Genomic DNA, 15,857 nt, shown 5'->3' on the forward strand with positions numbered 1-15,857 from the left:
AGAGCTGCGTAATCTTACAACACCAGGGAAGAATAAGAATGTTTGGCTTATCCTAAGATTCCTTTCCAAGGTCAAAACAAGAAATCTCCCTCCATACTCAAGAGACATGCATTTTTAGTAACATCAGATGTATTCTTCTCTTTTCCCTTATCAAATTGTTACTCTTCCCGCACTCTGAGTTTGAAGTCTAACCTTTTTTTTTTCCCTAGAATAGGGGGTAAGGGAGGGTGATGAAATGTTGGAACAATTGAACATCCCTGACCATTTTCTCCAAAAGCCTTTTGTATTCTAGCGGATTTGTGCAATCTTTTCTTTTTTCACATGACACCGTAGGCCTAGGCCTGAAATAACTGGGAAGAGAGATGAGTATCAGAATTTCTCAGCAAGAACTAGACAAAACATACACCCTCTTTAGCATAAATTGGGCTGGGAGTGGAGTGGGAGGGCTTGGAGGAAGGAAAAAAAGAAGGGTCTGTATTTCAATAAATATGAGTAAATTTATTAGATACTTTTCACAATCAGATAGCTCCAAAAAAAAAAGAAATTTTATTTTTTATCTTTCTAAGGATGTAAGCCTTAATGAAAACAAATCCTAGTTACAAATTTGAGCAAATTGCCCAATAATAATTTTTCATGTATTAGAACTGAAAAATTGTTAACCACGTTTTTACTCCAAGATGTGTGAGGGCCATTCAAGGGCTGTAGGGCCCCGGATAGACACACAAACAAGTATGTGTGTATCTGGAGCCCCACACATTGTAATAAACACAGCTGCATTTATTTGAGTATGTGATCCCATGTACACGTAAAAACATTCAAACAAACACACTCAGCAGATTTATTTGATTGTGCAATGGGGCAATTATTCAAATAAACATGCTCGGTGCAATTATTTGAATCTCACATTGCATGTTCATCAATCACAGCGCTAAAAAAGAGGGGGGAAGAACACCAAAGATTTTACATGGGAAAAAAATACATGTGAAAACAACCTTATTTTAGATTTTATAGGGTTAGCCAAAGTTACGGCTCCCTCCTTAACTGTAACTCCTCTATTCGGTATTCAGCGACATTTGTTTCTAATGATTAATTGGTTCATTCACTTGGCCATTATATGAGAGTGACCACAACATTCAGATTTATATAATAGCAAACTTTACAAACCTGAATTGGGTAGAGATACGGAATCTCTGTATTTCCAGTGTAGGATAGTTCTTTCTAGACATTTTATGTCAAGGGGACACCCCGGTCAAAGTATTATGGCTTTAAATAGCACTCCCATAAATTAAAAAATTTTATACATGCAACAAAACATTCCTACATTTGATGACATTAAAAAAAAATCACAGGTGACTCATCTGGTCATTTTATATATTGATAAATATTATATGTGAACACATCAAGAATCATATAGGTGTACCAAGAGGCAATTTCTGCCTCTCTTAAGTATGTACTGACATAACTTAATATACTAAAATGGGAAGGGGCGTTTAGTCACTGAAATATGCATCGTGTAACAAAGATGAAGAAAATACATGGCTTGTGCCCATCATAAAAAAGATTCAGACTGAAGGCTTAGCTTTGGTTTTTATTCAATTAAATTGTTAAACTGTGCACAGTGATTCTTTTTTTTAGAACTTGAGACATTTGTGATGTTGGCTGTTTAAATCTTTGTTACCTTCGCTGTGAATTGAAATTGTACATATTTAGTAAATCATGCAGACAAAACAAACTTTTTAGACAATATTTTTATTGGAGAGTTTTCTTTTCCTGTATCCATGTTAAAAAAAAAAAAAAAAAAAAAAGACCTCCTTTCCCAAAATAAAAATGTCAATACTAAATTTAAAGAAGTATAAAGGAATGATTGCTTCCTTTAGAGCTAAATATTTAAATAAACATGGAGATAATTGGCAACATGTTCTTTTGGGCTAATAGGCCGTGTCCAATTTTTTGGGTCTGATGTTTCAGAGGTCCTCTATTTCAGGGTTGAAGATGATATATTAATCTCTGAATTAAACAAATGCTATTAAATAACAGAACTAAATCCCTCAGTCTTCATTTGTATATGAAATATGGAATTAGAGAAATGACACTGAGATGATGTGATGCTGAATATGCCACAAACTAAGACTTCCTCTATGAAGACAGTCACCTACCACCTATTATCTAGTATGACACGTTAAAATGCTCCAAAATGTTGAAAATATAAAATGAACAGTACTATTCCCATTTGGCCTTGAGATGAATATGACAAAGATTCTAATAATTTTAGTCAAAGAAAATGATGAGTAAAAAATACATGAAGATTAAAGTGGTGACAAATGATCTTTTAAGTATTCTAATTGGTCTTTCTCATTCATATCTTTGATTCTACAGAAATTGCAAATCCTGATGATCCTGATTTGTAAGTGCACCCAGTCAGCTTTTCTCTCTTTCACTCCACCGAATATGCCTGTTAGATTTGGAACGAAGAATAAGCCCCCAAAGTGTTAAAAATAGACTACTGCCCTGGCAGGAAATTTAGCATTGGCAAGCACAGAACTCAGAAGGAACTGATCTAACATAAGGAAACATTCAGAAAAAGATTTGTGCATCATAATCCTGTTCTGACCATTTTCAGAGCAATCAAAGGGTAGTAAGAGAGAGAGACTGAGAGACAGAGACAGAGAGTGAGAGAGAGTGTGTATGTGTGTGTATGTGTTCTGTGCATGTGTAGATTGGTAACTTTGTGTGTGTACATTTGAATAGCTAGTGTTAAAAAAAAAAAAAATACCCAAGAGATGGAAGGAATCTGAAGGAGTGCTTTTGAGACATTTTGTATATTGTTATCTTACACAAATGGAAAACACTTAAAATGTTGATACTGGAAAAATAAAATTTCCCCAAAAAATTCTATATTACTTACCAGATACTCCAACAATAAAACAGAGAAAATATTAATTTATCTTTACTCGTTTTGTAGGAGACTCAGATTTTAGTTTCTGACCCTTCCTTAAAGGAGCATCACTTTTATCCATTCCTAAAACAGTCTTATTACAGGGCAAAGAATTACAGTTACACTTCATTCTAGTTTCGTTAAGGAAAAGAAGAATACTGTCTTCAAATCACTTGAAAAAAAAGTATAGAGGAACAAAGGAATGTAAATTCAGAAAGGAAACTCAGGAACATCCCTACACTCGCAGAAAACATCATGGTGTGTTTAGTGACCAAAAGCAACCTAGACCTTGGTTTTTACCTCTCTTCTGAAAGATACCACTTCCAACACAAACGATATTTCCCAACCCTGTAGTGCGGCCCGGGATTGGTGCAGACAGAAAGGGAGAACACCGGCTATTGAATAACCCTTAACCACTTCCTGCAGTCCTGAAACATTCCGTGGAGGTCTACCACTTCATTATTGAACATGCTTAGAAAGTGTGAGCTCATGCGTTTCCGGTTGAAGGTACATCTAAGCAAGAGGGGGAAACAGAGAAGTACAAACCACCCTGCCCGATTTGTTTCAACACTTAAAATACTGTTGCTCAGAGAGTACGCTTGAGAATAATCAGCCTAACATCTAAGTAGACACTTTTTTTTCTTTTCTGCATTATAAAGTGTTTTTATATTATCAAAGATAATTCCATGAAAAAGAACATTTCACTCGCTTTAAATGGTGAGGGAACATTCGAAAAAAATCTTCTCAGAACACGAAGTGTTCTAACCACACTAGCTGCTTAAAATGTACTACCTTAATTTTAAAAATAAAAGTGGGAATAATGATTTGTACAAATACTTTTCAAGGAATTGTCGTGATCCCTTGAGTCAGATGCCTTCACCTACAAATCAGCCTATAACTCTGTTATAGACCTGGCCAAATTATAGCGTGCTTGGTGTCTACATTGAAATAGTCATTCTTCAATGACTTCTTGTTTTCACTCTTCAATAAAACTCTCCTATGGCTTAGGAGGAAGAACATCTTGATGGTTGTAACACTTAGAAAAATAAAAGCTGTTAATTAATCTACCATCTGCATCTTTTAGATGAGAAAACTGAAATCTGCATAGCCTTGAGACCACACCGGTTGGTTGTTTCTACCCCACAATGATCTAAAAAGCAGTTAAGAATAGACTGTCAGAACCCCAGTCTCCTGACAATGCTCTCTACAACACATCACAGTAAAATGCTCCTTCAAATGATGTGGAAACATCAAAAGGAGTGAGTTAGTCTCCCTACTTCCTGCAAGAAGTCCGTTCTGATCTACAAGAACTCTTCCATGCAAGAGTGGAATGAAAATAAGCTACTTTGGAAACCCTATATTACTCTAAGGTGTCACATCATCATCTGAGGGCAGTTAACCACGTCTGGACTAAAGTCTCCTTTCACTGAGAGCCAGAGAAATTCTCAATTTTGAGAAATGCTCTTTAAAAATGACTAGCTGCTGTTCATACATATTACTCACTAGTTCGTCCAAGATTTTTGACAGTGGTTATGTCCATTGAGGAGCTGTGGCTCCACTGAGCCTCTCCACTCACAATTTTCAGCCTGAACCCACTGTGTGAGTCCCCAGTGCCATTCTTTCTCTAGTCTTTTTCCGAATCCCATGTGCACTGAGCAACCCAGAGGTGGTCAGAGGAAAAAACAAGGTGTAAGAGGAGCAATTGGAGATTCATAAATCTGCAACAGGAAAATTGGAATAGACTGAAATAGACGTAAGAAAATTAGAGAGTGGAGGAACCTAGATACTCTCTCATTGAAAGTCCTGCTTTTTCACAGTCTGGGGCTCACAAAGAAGAAAAGCCCATATTATCCTGTAGTTATTAGCAGGGCTGAGAACATAAGCCAGTTACGGCGTACACACTCTTATTGCTTCTACTGATGCTTCTACTACCTCTATTCTATTCTATTTAGTGGTCCTGGAAATAATAGTAATAAATAACAGTTACAACATTGAGAGTTATTCAATTTACTGAGTGCCTACCTTGTGTGAGGTATTATAGGATATACGAAAATGAACAAGACAAGATTACTGGCCTTAGGTTTCTTATACTCTGTCAGAGATAGACGTACGCAAAGAAGTAGAATGCTGAGTTCCAGGTTATATAGCAAATGTACCGGTATCAAAATCCCAAGCAGTCTCCCTTTTATACCACAGTGTTTCCCTTTTTTAAACACAAAATAACATCATTCCCTCACTAATGTGCATCTTGTTGAGTGACGCTATATGAGACACACTGTTCCATGTCCTAAGGATTCAGTGGTGATCAGACAATATCCCCCCCCGCAAGGGACCTACATTCTAGTGGAGAAGGTGGAAAACAAAACAATTATGTAAGATAACTTCACATAAGGCTGTGTTCTGTTGAAAATAAAAGAAGGTGCTCTAATAGTGAATGAGATGGAATTGGAGGGCAGGCAACCTCAGCTGGAGCGCAGGGAGGGGAGTCTCAGGAAAAAGCTTTCTAAGGCTGTGGTGTCTGAGTTGAGCCTGAGGGCTGAGAAGAAGTGAGCCAGGGGAAGATCTGGAGCGAGAGTGTTCCAGGAAGAGGGAAGAGCAGGTGCAAGTACCTGAGGCAGACATGAGTTTGATTTTTTGAGAATAAAAACGCCAGTCTAACAAAGCATGTAAAAAAGGGAAGATGAAATCAGACCAGTAAGAAAACAATTCTCAGCCATGTGAATGATTTACAGTGTGATCTCCTGTAAGGAAGCATTCAAGAACAACTTGGCAGATAATATTCAGAGAATTTTAAGGAATGAGACCTTCTTAGGTCCTTTAGTCCAATGTCATGATTTCATAGGTGAGAAAATGGAGTTCATTAATCTGTCAGGTTTACCTTGTGGGACTCAGAAGACGTGAGCTATTATTCCCAGTAGATAACCCAGAAGTGAATTTAGCAACCTGCTTGTGGTCTCATCATAATTCCCTCCCCTGTAAACTGGGCAGTAGCCTTCTATGCCCCTCTGAGTTTAGAATGAGAGAATCTCATTTCTCAGACTCTCACACAAGACCACCTGCCTTGCGTCTGGTCACGGGCAGATCTGTCAGCCTGGAAAACAGAAATGATTTGGACCAAAGGAAGTTTGTATTTTGGAAACGAAAGCACTAGGTACAGCAAACGGGCCGCCACAGTGGCACGCTACCCTGAAAGCCCCTTCCCCAGTCAACACGACCCAGTGCAGTCCCCGCAGTTGCCAGTTTGCTCAAAACAGCTGTGCTAGAATCAGGCATGAGCAAGGGCCCCAGCCATCTCCCCTTCCCCTGAACTTCTAGAAAATACAAAAACTCACAGAGCTGAGAGAGGAGCCAGTAAGAAGTACGGAACCTGCAGCAGGTGGTACCATCTGTGCCCGGCTAATTCCAGCCAAAACAATCTGCTCCTTAGAGTTCCCAGTTGAGGAGAAGGGAAGAGAATCTGACAGTGGCAGAGCCAGGGGAGGGGGAGTAGCAGGGCAAGTGCCGAGGCTATTATTCAGACGTTCAGCTGGTTGGGGAAGTAGGTTATTGATTCCAGTGAACTATTATCTCTCTCCTTTTCTCTTTACAACCACTGTGGGGGATTCTTCCAAAGTCTCACTAAGCTGGCAAGTATCGGATCCCACACCTGTGAGACAGACATGTAGACATCCCTGTGAGTCTGTCACTACTGAGATGGGAAGGACAAACATTCCACAGCAAGACTAGGAAGCACAGCCCACACCAAGGTGGAAAAACAAGAGGAGAGGGAGGTTATGTTTATTTTATTCTATTTTCCCAGCAACTGAATTCTCTCCCTCTCGCCTGTTCATTCTTTGAAAATCATCCACGGTTTAGAATGGGATCATATTCCTCATTGTTGATCCCCAGGTTGGCATCTTCTAAAATAAAATTCTTCTACTTGATGGACTTCCTCATGAGGAGCAAATCTTCTCTCCTGGCACACTTACAATCATGGGATGAATAAATGCAAGCAATGTAAAGATAGATCAAATTGTCTGTGGTAATAACTTTCCTTTAAGAGAGAAACAGACAGGAACCATCCTTCTCATAGATGGAGGAGACAGTGAAAATTTGAGGGTCATAGAAAGACCTGTCCACTCAAAAAGAAAATGTTACCCACTGCAAAATTTCCATCAGCACCTTTATGTCAAGGCACTGTCTCCAGGAAGTCATCTGTTCAATGCAAATACCTGGGAGGGGTAATATTTGCCTATTGTCATCTTCCCTTAGATTAATTGATCAGTTTATAGCTGAGAGTTGAGTCCTGAGGGAGTGGGGCCCAGGGAAGTCCACTTTTATTGGGAGAAGAGAAGGTTTGGATTCCAGGTGAGGACCCAGAATATTGGGACCTCACGGGCCCCTGAAGGAAGGGAAGATGGTGCCTGATACTAACCCTCTGCTTGCGCTGAACTGTGCCCCTCCCCAAAAAGGTATGCTGAAGTCCTAACCCCTGATACTTATGAATGTGACCTTATTTGGAAATAGGGTATTTACAGATATAACCAGGTTAAGATGAGGTCATTCGGGTGGGCCCTAATCCAGTATGGATGGTGTCTTTATAAGAAGAGGGAAATCTGAACACAGGCACAGGCAGGGAGAATGCCATGTGAAATCAAAGAGACTGGAGTGAGGCAGCTGCAAGCCAAAGAAAGCCAGGGATGCTGGCCGTCACCAGAAGCTGGGACAGAGAGATAGAACCGATCACTCAGAAGGAAGCAGCCACCCCCCAACCTTGATTTTGGACTTCTAGCCTCCAGAACTGTGAGAGAATAAGTTTCTGTTGTTTTAAGCCACCTAATTTGTGGTACTTACAGCAGCCCTAGGAAACTAATACAGGCCCCAAACAAATCATGGTGAGGCTTTCAGTTTTCAGTCTCTGGGTTGGTCTAAAAAATTCAAGATCAGTTTTTGATCCAACCATTCTCCTGGTGCCTGGGCTTTAACACATAAAGATCAGCAGGAATATCCCTTTTAGTTCTGAGATGCGTGTCATCAGGAAAAAGACAAACCGCTTACTCTTTTACCCAAGTGTCTTCTATAAGGTAATCTTTTTAATTAGGATAATTAAATTCTTATTTGAAAGGGCACCAAAGTGCAAGCATTATCGTCTGATTTCCTGTAAAGAGTCTTTTCCTGCCTCCTGTTCCACATGGTGTCCATTAACAGGAGAAGCACCAAGTGAGTCAGACGTTATGGTTATAGGTTTGCGGCTTGTGTCAGTGCTAAGAAGAGGGAAATGAGAAAGGAAAACATAAATTGGGAAACAGTGTCAGAGGGCAGGCCGAGATAATGGAAGTACCAGAAAGCAGAGGAAAAGGGTGTTGTGTGGGAACCAAAACCTTGCTTCAGGTAGGAAATGTCAGAAAAATACAGTAACGTTTTTAAATGAAAGGAAAGGGGGGTGGAATCCAAGCAGTCCTTTATTGTGTTTTTTGGCAGTCTGAATTCAGTACCAGAAATGAGTGAAATGTGCCCTCTCCCCTGATTCATTACTGCTGTAGGATCTTAACCATTTTCAGCTCCAAGTCTCTTGGGAAATCGGCTAATAATTCCTGTGACGTCTTTACATCACTGCGATTTGGGGAGGATCTCGGGAGTTCTGTGAGTAAGGCAACATGAAAGCCCGAGGCAGGAGTGAGTCAGCTGAGGGGTGTTTTGATATATTGATATATTGCTCTGGTAGCCAGTGGCCTCAAGCTGGGAATCAGTGAGACCAGGCTCTGGGACACATTCTCAGATGTGGCTGTGAGCTCCGTTCTGCCCCATTACTCCTTGCCTACCGCTGCCCACCTACCCATGAGTGGACCACAGAAGACGCAGGTAAGAAAGTCAGGGGATGGTTCACTGAAAATCTCTCATCTCTTTCCTAAGAAAAACAAACCCAACTCTACGTCTTCTTCACAGAAGCCAGCATGCCATCCTTTACATTGTATTTCTAGAAGATGGTATATCATCTTAAAAGCCTGGTTTAATTTGCTTTTCTCCAAGCTTTGTGGTATTTTTTATATGCCATTAGTCAGTTATTGCATGTTACTAGCAATAACAGTCCCACCTAATGTATTTAATTTGTTTTGAAAATCATAGCACATCTTTACACACAGAAGAGACAGCTTTTAACTCCATTGATGACTTCCTCTTTAAAAGTCCTCCTTTAAATCTCTAACCACAGTCTTCTTGGTTTTCTTCCTACCCACTGACCAAACTCTGCTTTCTTCAACTCAATCTTTTTTTTTTTAAATTGCTGCATTTTGTTGACCCTCTAAAGGTGTTCTTTCTTTTTTTTTTATAAATTTATTTATTTATTTATTTATTTATTTATTTATTTATTTATTTATTTTTGGCTGTGTTGGGTCTTCGTTTCTGTGCAAGGGCTTTCTCCAGTTGCGGCGAGTGGGGGCCACTCTTCATCGCGGTGCGCGGGCCTCTCACTATCGCGGCCTCTCCCGTTGCGGAGCACAGGCTCCAGACGCGCAGGCTCAGTAATTGTGGCTCACGGGCCTAGCTGCTCCGCGGCATGTGGGATCTTCCCGGACCGGGGCACGAACCCGTGTCCCCTGCATTGGCAGGTGGATTCCTAACCACTGCGCCACCAGGGAAGCCCTCAACTCAATCTTTAAATGGTAGCGTTTCCAGGGTCCCTCTGGGGCTCTCTGCTCTCCTCGTTCTGATCACTGTGCTGAAGTCTCTTTTCCAACAAAGACTCAAAAATGCATCTTTCCAGTAAGACTTTGCTCCTGTCCACTAGACCTGCACATCCAAATGAATACTGGACATCGCCCCCTGACTGTCTCAAAAGCACCTCGAATTTGACATGTCCAAGATGGACGTGGCCATGTCTCCCTCCCGCCCACCATCCCCCACCTAAAACCTGGTGACTGTCACTTCCTGGGCCTCTCAGGTAGAAATCTTGAGAGTCATCATGCCATAGCCCTAAATGGGTTATCAGGTCTTGTGAGTCATAGCCCCTGTTATCTCTCCTACTTGTTCCTCTTCCTCAATCACCATCATCATTCTGTTGTTTCAGGCGTCCATCAAGTCTCAAGAATTGCCCTAATAGCCTTTTCACTGGTCACACTGGCCCCGGTCTCACCCAAGGTGCTGGCTGGTTCTAACACAGCGGGGAAGAGAGCTGTCACTGAGGGTCGGTGGAGGAGCTGGCAGATAGAGGAACGCCCCCTTTCAGGCTCTTTAAAGATATTTCGTGATATTCTTCACATATGACTTTCTTGAACGTTGTTTCCTCACAGTCTTAATAACTGTTATGTTGACATATCTCCTTAAATATGGTTGAAAGAATGTGCTCAAGAGAAATAACTAGTGCCCTTCCCTCCCCTTGCCACCTGTAACTATACTTGTGGTTTTATCACCTTCTAACTCGTTCCACATTCTGATATTGGCCAAAGGTGCTCTTTTGGTACTTTTATGCTTTCATGTCAATCTTCTCCTACCTAAACGTGTGAGCTTTTTAAAGCTGGCACCATCTTATCTGTAGTCCCACCTCTCCATGAGTTATTGCCACCAAGTAGATATTCAATAAATGTACACTGATTTAATTCACTGGGGCAAATTTGATTATGCAAAGCCTTACTTTAAAATCCTTCAGCGGTTCCCCAAAGCACCCAAAATACAATTCATATTCCTTAGCTTGGTTCACAAAGCTTTCATGTGCTGGCTTCTCCTTGTCTCCGTTTCCATCAGCTCTCACCATCTCTCCAATTGCATCTGCCTGAACATACCTCTCTCTTTTTTTTTTTTTGTCCTTCAGAACATAGATCAAAGGTCACTTTCTGAAGCCCCTCTTTCCTGAAACCCTAGTCTTAGATGTGCATCTCCTTTGGGCTTCTGTACATGCTTCGTGAATGTGCTATCCAAGGGCTGCTTTCCCAAAGGCAACGTGTTCCTAGAAGGTCAAAACTGTGAACGTTCTGGCTCCAGCACCTACTACAAAGCTGGAGACCCAGAAAGAACCTGGAAAATGTGTGAGTCCTCTGGAAAGAGATTTTCAGCAACATCTAGTCCCCACTGACCTTGGTCATTAGCCAAATAGAGGAATAATTCAGTGACAAGAGAGAAAATAACATAGAAAGTGAGCAATGTAAAAATAAGGAACTGTGGAAGGACCCCCAATGCAGACCAGAAATGTGTAATTTAACACACTTGAAGATTTTTGAAAACCGTTTACAGGATTATATTGGGGCACAGATTTTACCCACATAGATTAACAACTTCATTTCTCACATAACCACTAATTACATACAACAGCAACAACGTACACTGCCGACATCCAGATATTGATCGAATTGTAAAATTACTGAGGCAAAACTCACTACAATCCAAGTGAGGTGGGTTAAAGGGAAACATGAATAAATAAGCCTACTACCTAACGCTGAATGTGAGCATAGCCTTTAAGCTATTTTTTTTTTTTAAGCTATTTTATCAACGACTCAGATGGGGAACATGAACTAAATAAAAGAGGAAGAAGCCCAAAGTAATCTGAGATGCATTTTCTTCAACTTCTCTGGAATTTTCAATTACCTCAGTTTCCTGACAAAGCTTTGCTGATGTCAGTAATTTACAGTAACAATCAGCAAGATAACAGCAGGTTTGTGTGGGCCAGAGGTAAATTTGGGTCTGATATGAGTAATATATCCTGCACTGAAGGACAGTGGGAGGCATGAGAAAAGGCACAATTTCTATTAGTGATTTTTAAATAAAATGAAAACCACATGCATATATCACAGAGCAGGTGAATATGCAGTCCTCACTGTTCTTTCCCAGGAAATGTAACTACTTCCTTCTTGAATCCTAAGCGGCTTTTTATAAGGACTCCACCATAGATGCTACTAGAAGACGCTCTGCTTTTGTATCTTAAAATTTTATACACCAGAACACACTGTGCGAGCATACCCTCAGTATTTAGGGAAATGTGGGTAATTACAAAAGAGGTAGCAAATACCATCTTTTCTTTGCACGGTGTACAATTATTTAAATGACTTTAAGGCAAACAAACGGAAAGTAGACAAAATAACCTTTTGCCAATATATGAATGTTGCCAATATATTCATATTCAATATGTGAATCTTCTTTGTCCCAGAGTGTGAAGCCCACAGATCACGAAGGCATTTAGCTGGAACGTTGCAGTTCTTTGGGGTCAATAATGAAAACTTCATTTCTCATTGTAGGGTCCTGAATAGCCACTGACCGTGGGCTTTCCCCGAAAGTTGTTCTCTCGGTTTTCTCACGAAATTGCTGATGTGAACTGGTTCTCTCATAATTTTGCTTTTTTCTGCTAAAGACAGAGAAACCAGAACATTTAAACTGCGGGTTCTGGTGGTGTTTCCTTGTCAATAAGATGAGGGGTTGTAAAGGAGTCTCAGGCTCCTTCCTATAAAGTTTACGTTATGAGGATGGCTCTGGTTAAAGGGACTTTCCCTGCTTAACATAAGAAGCTCCGCAGTCGAGGGGTGAGAGGCTATGCTTTCTCGTGAAAAAACCTGCCTTCCTAGCTGTGTGACCTTGGTCAAGTTATCTCACTAAACCTCACGTTTACTTACCTTTAAAATGGGAATAATATATCAACAATTTCACAGAAAGGTTCTGGGACTCAAATGAGACAAGAGGTGTGCAAACAGTTTGCAAATGGTATCTAAGGCAGGCCCTGGTAAAGGGGCGGACGCGTGCAGCGTATGTATTTCATCGACTCTCCTTTTGACCCTCTCCCGCAGTGTCCTTTTTTCCCTTCTGGGTTTGAGGGAAGTCTCCCTGTGATAACCTATTCCTAGAGTTAGGTCCACAGAGAGTTCTCTAAAAGGAACACAATAATTTCAGTACTTGGAAATTTTCCAGCATGTAATTTTTAGGGGGCCGGGATGGTCTCAAGATTCATCCTCAAAGAGACTCTTTGTTCCCTGGTGGGCGTGAGCCTTGGGTGGCTGAAAGAGGAAGGAATGCTTGACAATTATCAGTCCAATGAGAGACTTCAGAGCATGAGAACTGAGGAGGTTGCTCTGTCCTGATTCTAGATATGTGAGGCCTCCGCTGCTCTGAGCAGATAATCCAGGGCGATAATGAAGTAGTCACAAGGGTGAGCCTTTGTAACAAGGCAGCCGAGGCCCTGCTCACAGTTCGAACTTTCCCCTTAGCCCTTTTGCATATTTTAGAGAGAGACTTTTAAGTCACGAGATGGCCTTGCCTGTCAGAGTAATCGACCCATATGGGGAACTTCTTTTGTGACTTGACAGGGACTCAGGAGGGGAAGCTGTTGGAGATGAAAACTGATGATCCAAATAGCAGGAAAAGGCTTCTAGTTTACGATTATTGTTTTCCTTTGGCTAATTTTAATTCTGATGAATACTAAGTTTTCTTTGGTACTTTTTGTTCCTCAAGTCTTTTTTTTTTTTTTCTGTTATGCTGTTCAGCCAAGTATTTCTTAAGCCTCTATGAAAACAATACTACATATTTCTTAAGCCCATGTAAACAGACATTTCCATGAAGACTGGCTTGAAAAATATATGTAGATGGCAACCTGAAAGGCCATTCCTATTGCAAAAATGAAAAGATTTAACAGATCGATAGGTAAATAGATAGATAGCATACTAAAACTTAATGTTAATTCAAACGGATTAGAATGATGTTAACCCTTGCCATCCTGTTAGTTACTTTCTGTTCCTCTAACAGTGTAAATATGTGGAATGCCTTGATATATGCTGATACTTGGATGGGAGGATAGATGACAAACTGTTCTAAAACGGGTCATTTGCGAACAAGTATTTACTGATTGCCAGTAAACACCAGTCATTGTGTTGGACAACAGGAATAGATGTGGAATTATAGGTGAAAACTCATGTGCAAGCAGATCGTTATAGGGGCGACAGAGAGGAAGGAGTTCTGGTCGTTCTGTGAGACGTCTGCCCAGGAGAGCTAGGGAAGGCTTCAGAGGAAAGAGGCTGTTTGAGTTTGGTGTTGAAGGGCCGATAGGAATTTAGCAGGTTGAGAAAAGAGGATAATGATGGAAGGCTTGGGAGTCTGAGGAGCGTGGTGTGGAAAAGGAATGACAAGCTCACCATCCTTCTCGAGGGTTCGGTTATAAACTCCTCGAATGGGACCAAAGTAAACTTCATATTTAAACCAAAAAATAAAAAATCCATCCCGTAATAGATAAATTATATCTCCCTCCTCGGTATTAATTACCTGTTTTTCACAATTGCTAATGAATAAATAAACGAAGTAGCAATATTTGGGCATGAGCTATGTTGCTGATGAACAACCTCCTTGCATTATAGGGGGAAGAGGAGAGAAAGCCACTTCAAGTTGCCCCTGCCAAAATAGAGATAAATATGGCTGGAACGTATCCATGAAAGTGACACAAGCACCTGATTGATAGGTCATCTCCCACTTGGATTCTGACCTTTCACCTAAAACAACACTGTCTAGTGACTTCCAGATGTGGATGCTTGAACATTAGTAAGCAGTCAAGACTGCAACCTTATTTCCCACAAGCTATGAATAAATGGGTGACTTATAAGAATATCATCTCATTATGACAAACACTAAAAGAGAAATTTGAAGAAATAATTTAAGCATTTTAATGAAGCTCTTGTTCTATCCCCTCTTCCTGAAAACAGTATTTCAGAGTTAGCCTTTCTAACAGGAAATAGAATAGCTTGGCAAAAGGAACCACAACCGTATATCTAAACTGGCAGCATATGTGTATGGTGTGGCGTGATACATATGTTCACCACCCTTTACTGGTTAAACTGTATTTCATTATCATCTCCTTATTTCCACTTCTAATTCTAGCAGAACTATTTCCTATAAACAGGCCAGCTCTCTAGCAATTTCAAGCTTAAGAATTCTTTTTAAATGCCTGATCCCAACTTTATTAAGTAGTGTTTTCCCTCATTCTTAATTCTAAGCCCCTTGGGCACACACTTAGGTCTGTTGCCATAAATGGAGAGAAAAACTAATTTACCACCAATTCCAACTGCATTGTGTATATGGATATTTAATGTCGTCTGTGGTTTTTAAAAAAATGACTGCTTAGATTAGGAATATCTATTTGATATTACTATAATACAATGAATCTACAGATTTGATCATTATAATATTATATGATACTACGGAATGCAAGAATCCTCCCAAATAACCATCAAGTTAATCTTTTAAATTCAATTCATTTTATTTAAAAAATGCTATACTTTGTTTAATTTAAATAGCAGATATTTTCCATATTCTGGATTTGGGGGTACTGGGTTTTTTTGTTTGTTTGTTTTTTAACATCTTTATTGGAGTATAATTGCTTTACAATGTTGTGTTAGTTTCTGCTTTATAATAAAGTGAATCAGCTATATGTATATATATATCCCCATATCCCCTCCCTCTCGCGTCTCCCTCCCACCCTCCCTATCCCATCCCTCTAGGTGGACACAGAGCACCGAGCTGATCTCCCTGTGCTATGCAGCTGCTTCCCACCAGCTATTTTACATTTGGTAGTGTATATATGTCAATGCCACACTCTCACTTCATCCCAGCTTACCCTTCCCCCTCCCCATGTCCTCAAGTCCATTCTCTACGTCGGTGTCTTTATTCCTGTCCTGCCCCTAGATTCTTCAGAACCATTTTTTTTTTTTAGATTCCATATATATTGTGAGCATACGATATTAGTTTTTCTCCTTCTGACTTACTTCACTCTGTATGACAGTCTCTAGGTCCATCCACCTCACTACAAATAACTCAATTTCGTTTCTTTTTATGGCTGAGTAATATTCCATTGTATATATGTGCCACATCTTCTTTACCCATTCATCTGTCAATGGACACTTAGGTTGCCTCCATGTTCTGCCTATTGTAAATAGAGCTGCAATGAACATTGTGGTACATGACTCTTTTTGAATTATGGTTT

General features: G+C 40.3%; 1 protein-coding gene across 2 annotated transcripts in view; it reads left to right on the forward strand.

Moving 5' to 3' along the window:
- The first annotated feature begins 8,659 nt into the window (after window positions 1–8,659).
- GTDC1 (glycosyltransferase like domain containing 1) overlaps window positions 8,660–15,857 on the forward strand; it is a 463,274-nt gene continuing 456,076 nt past the window's right edge. For both annotated transcript variants that reach the window (XM_068545171.1, XM_068545174.1), the window contains exon 1: window positions 8,660–8,776. The gene's annotated coding sequence lies outside the window, so the exon portion shown is untranslated. The remainder of the gene's footprint in view (window positions 8,777–15,857) is intronic.

This window comes from Eschrichtius robustus, chromosome 5 (assembly GCF_028021215.1).
Source record: "Eschrichtius robustus isolate mEscRob2 chromosome 5, mEscRob2.pri, whole genome shotgun sequence".
Classification (NCBI taxonomy): Eukaryota; Metazoa; Chordata; class Mammalia; order Artiodactyla; family Eschrichtiidae; genus Eschrichtius; species Eschrichtius robustus.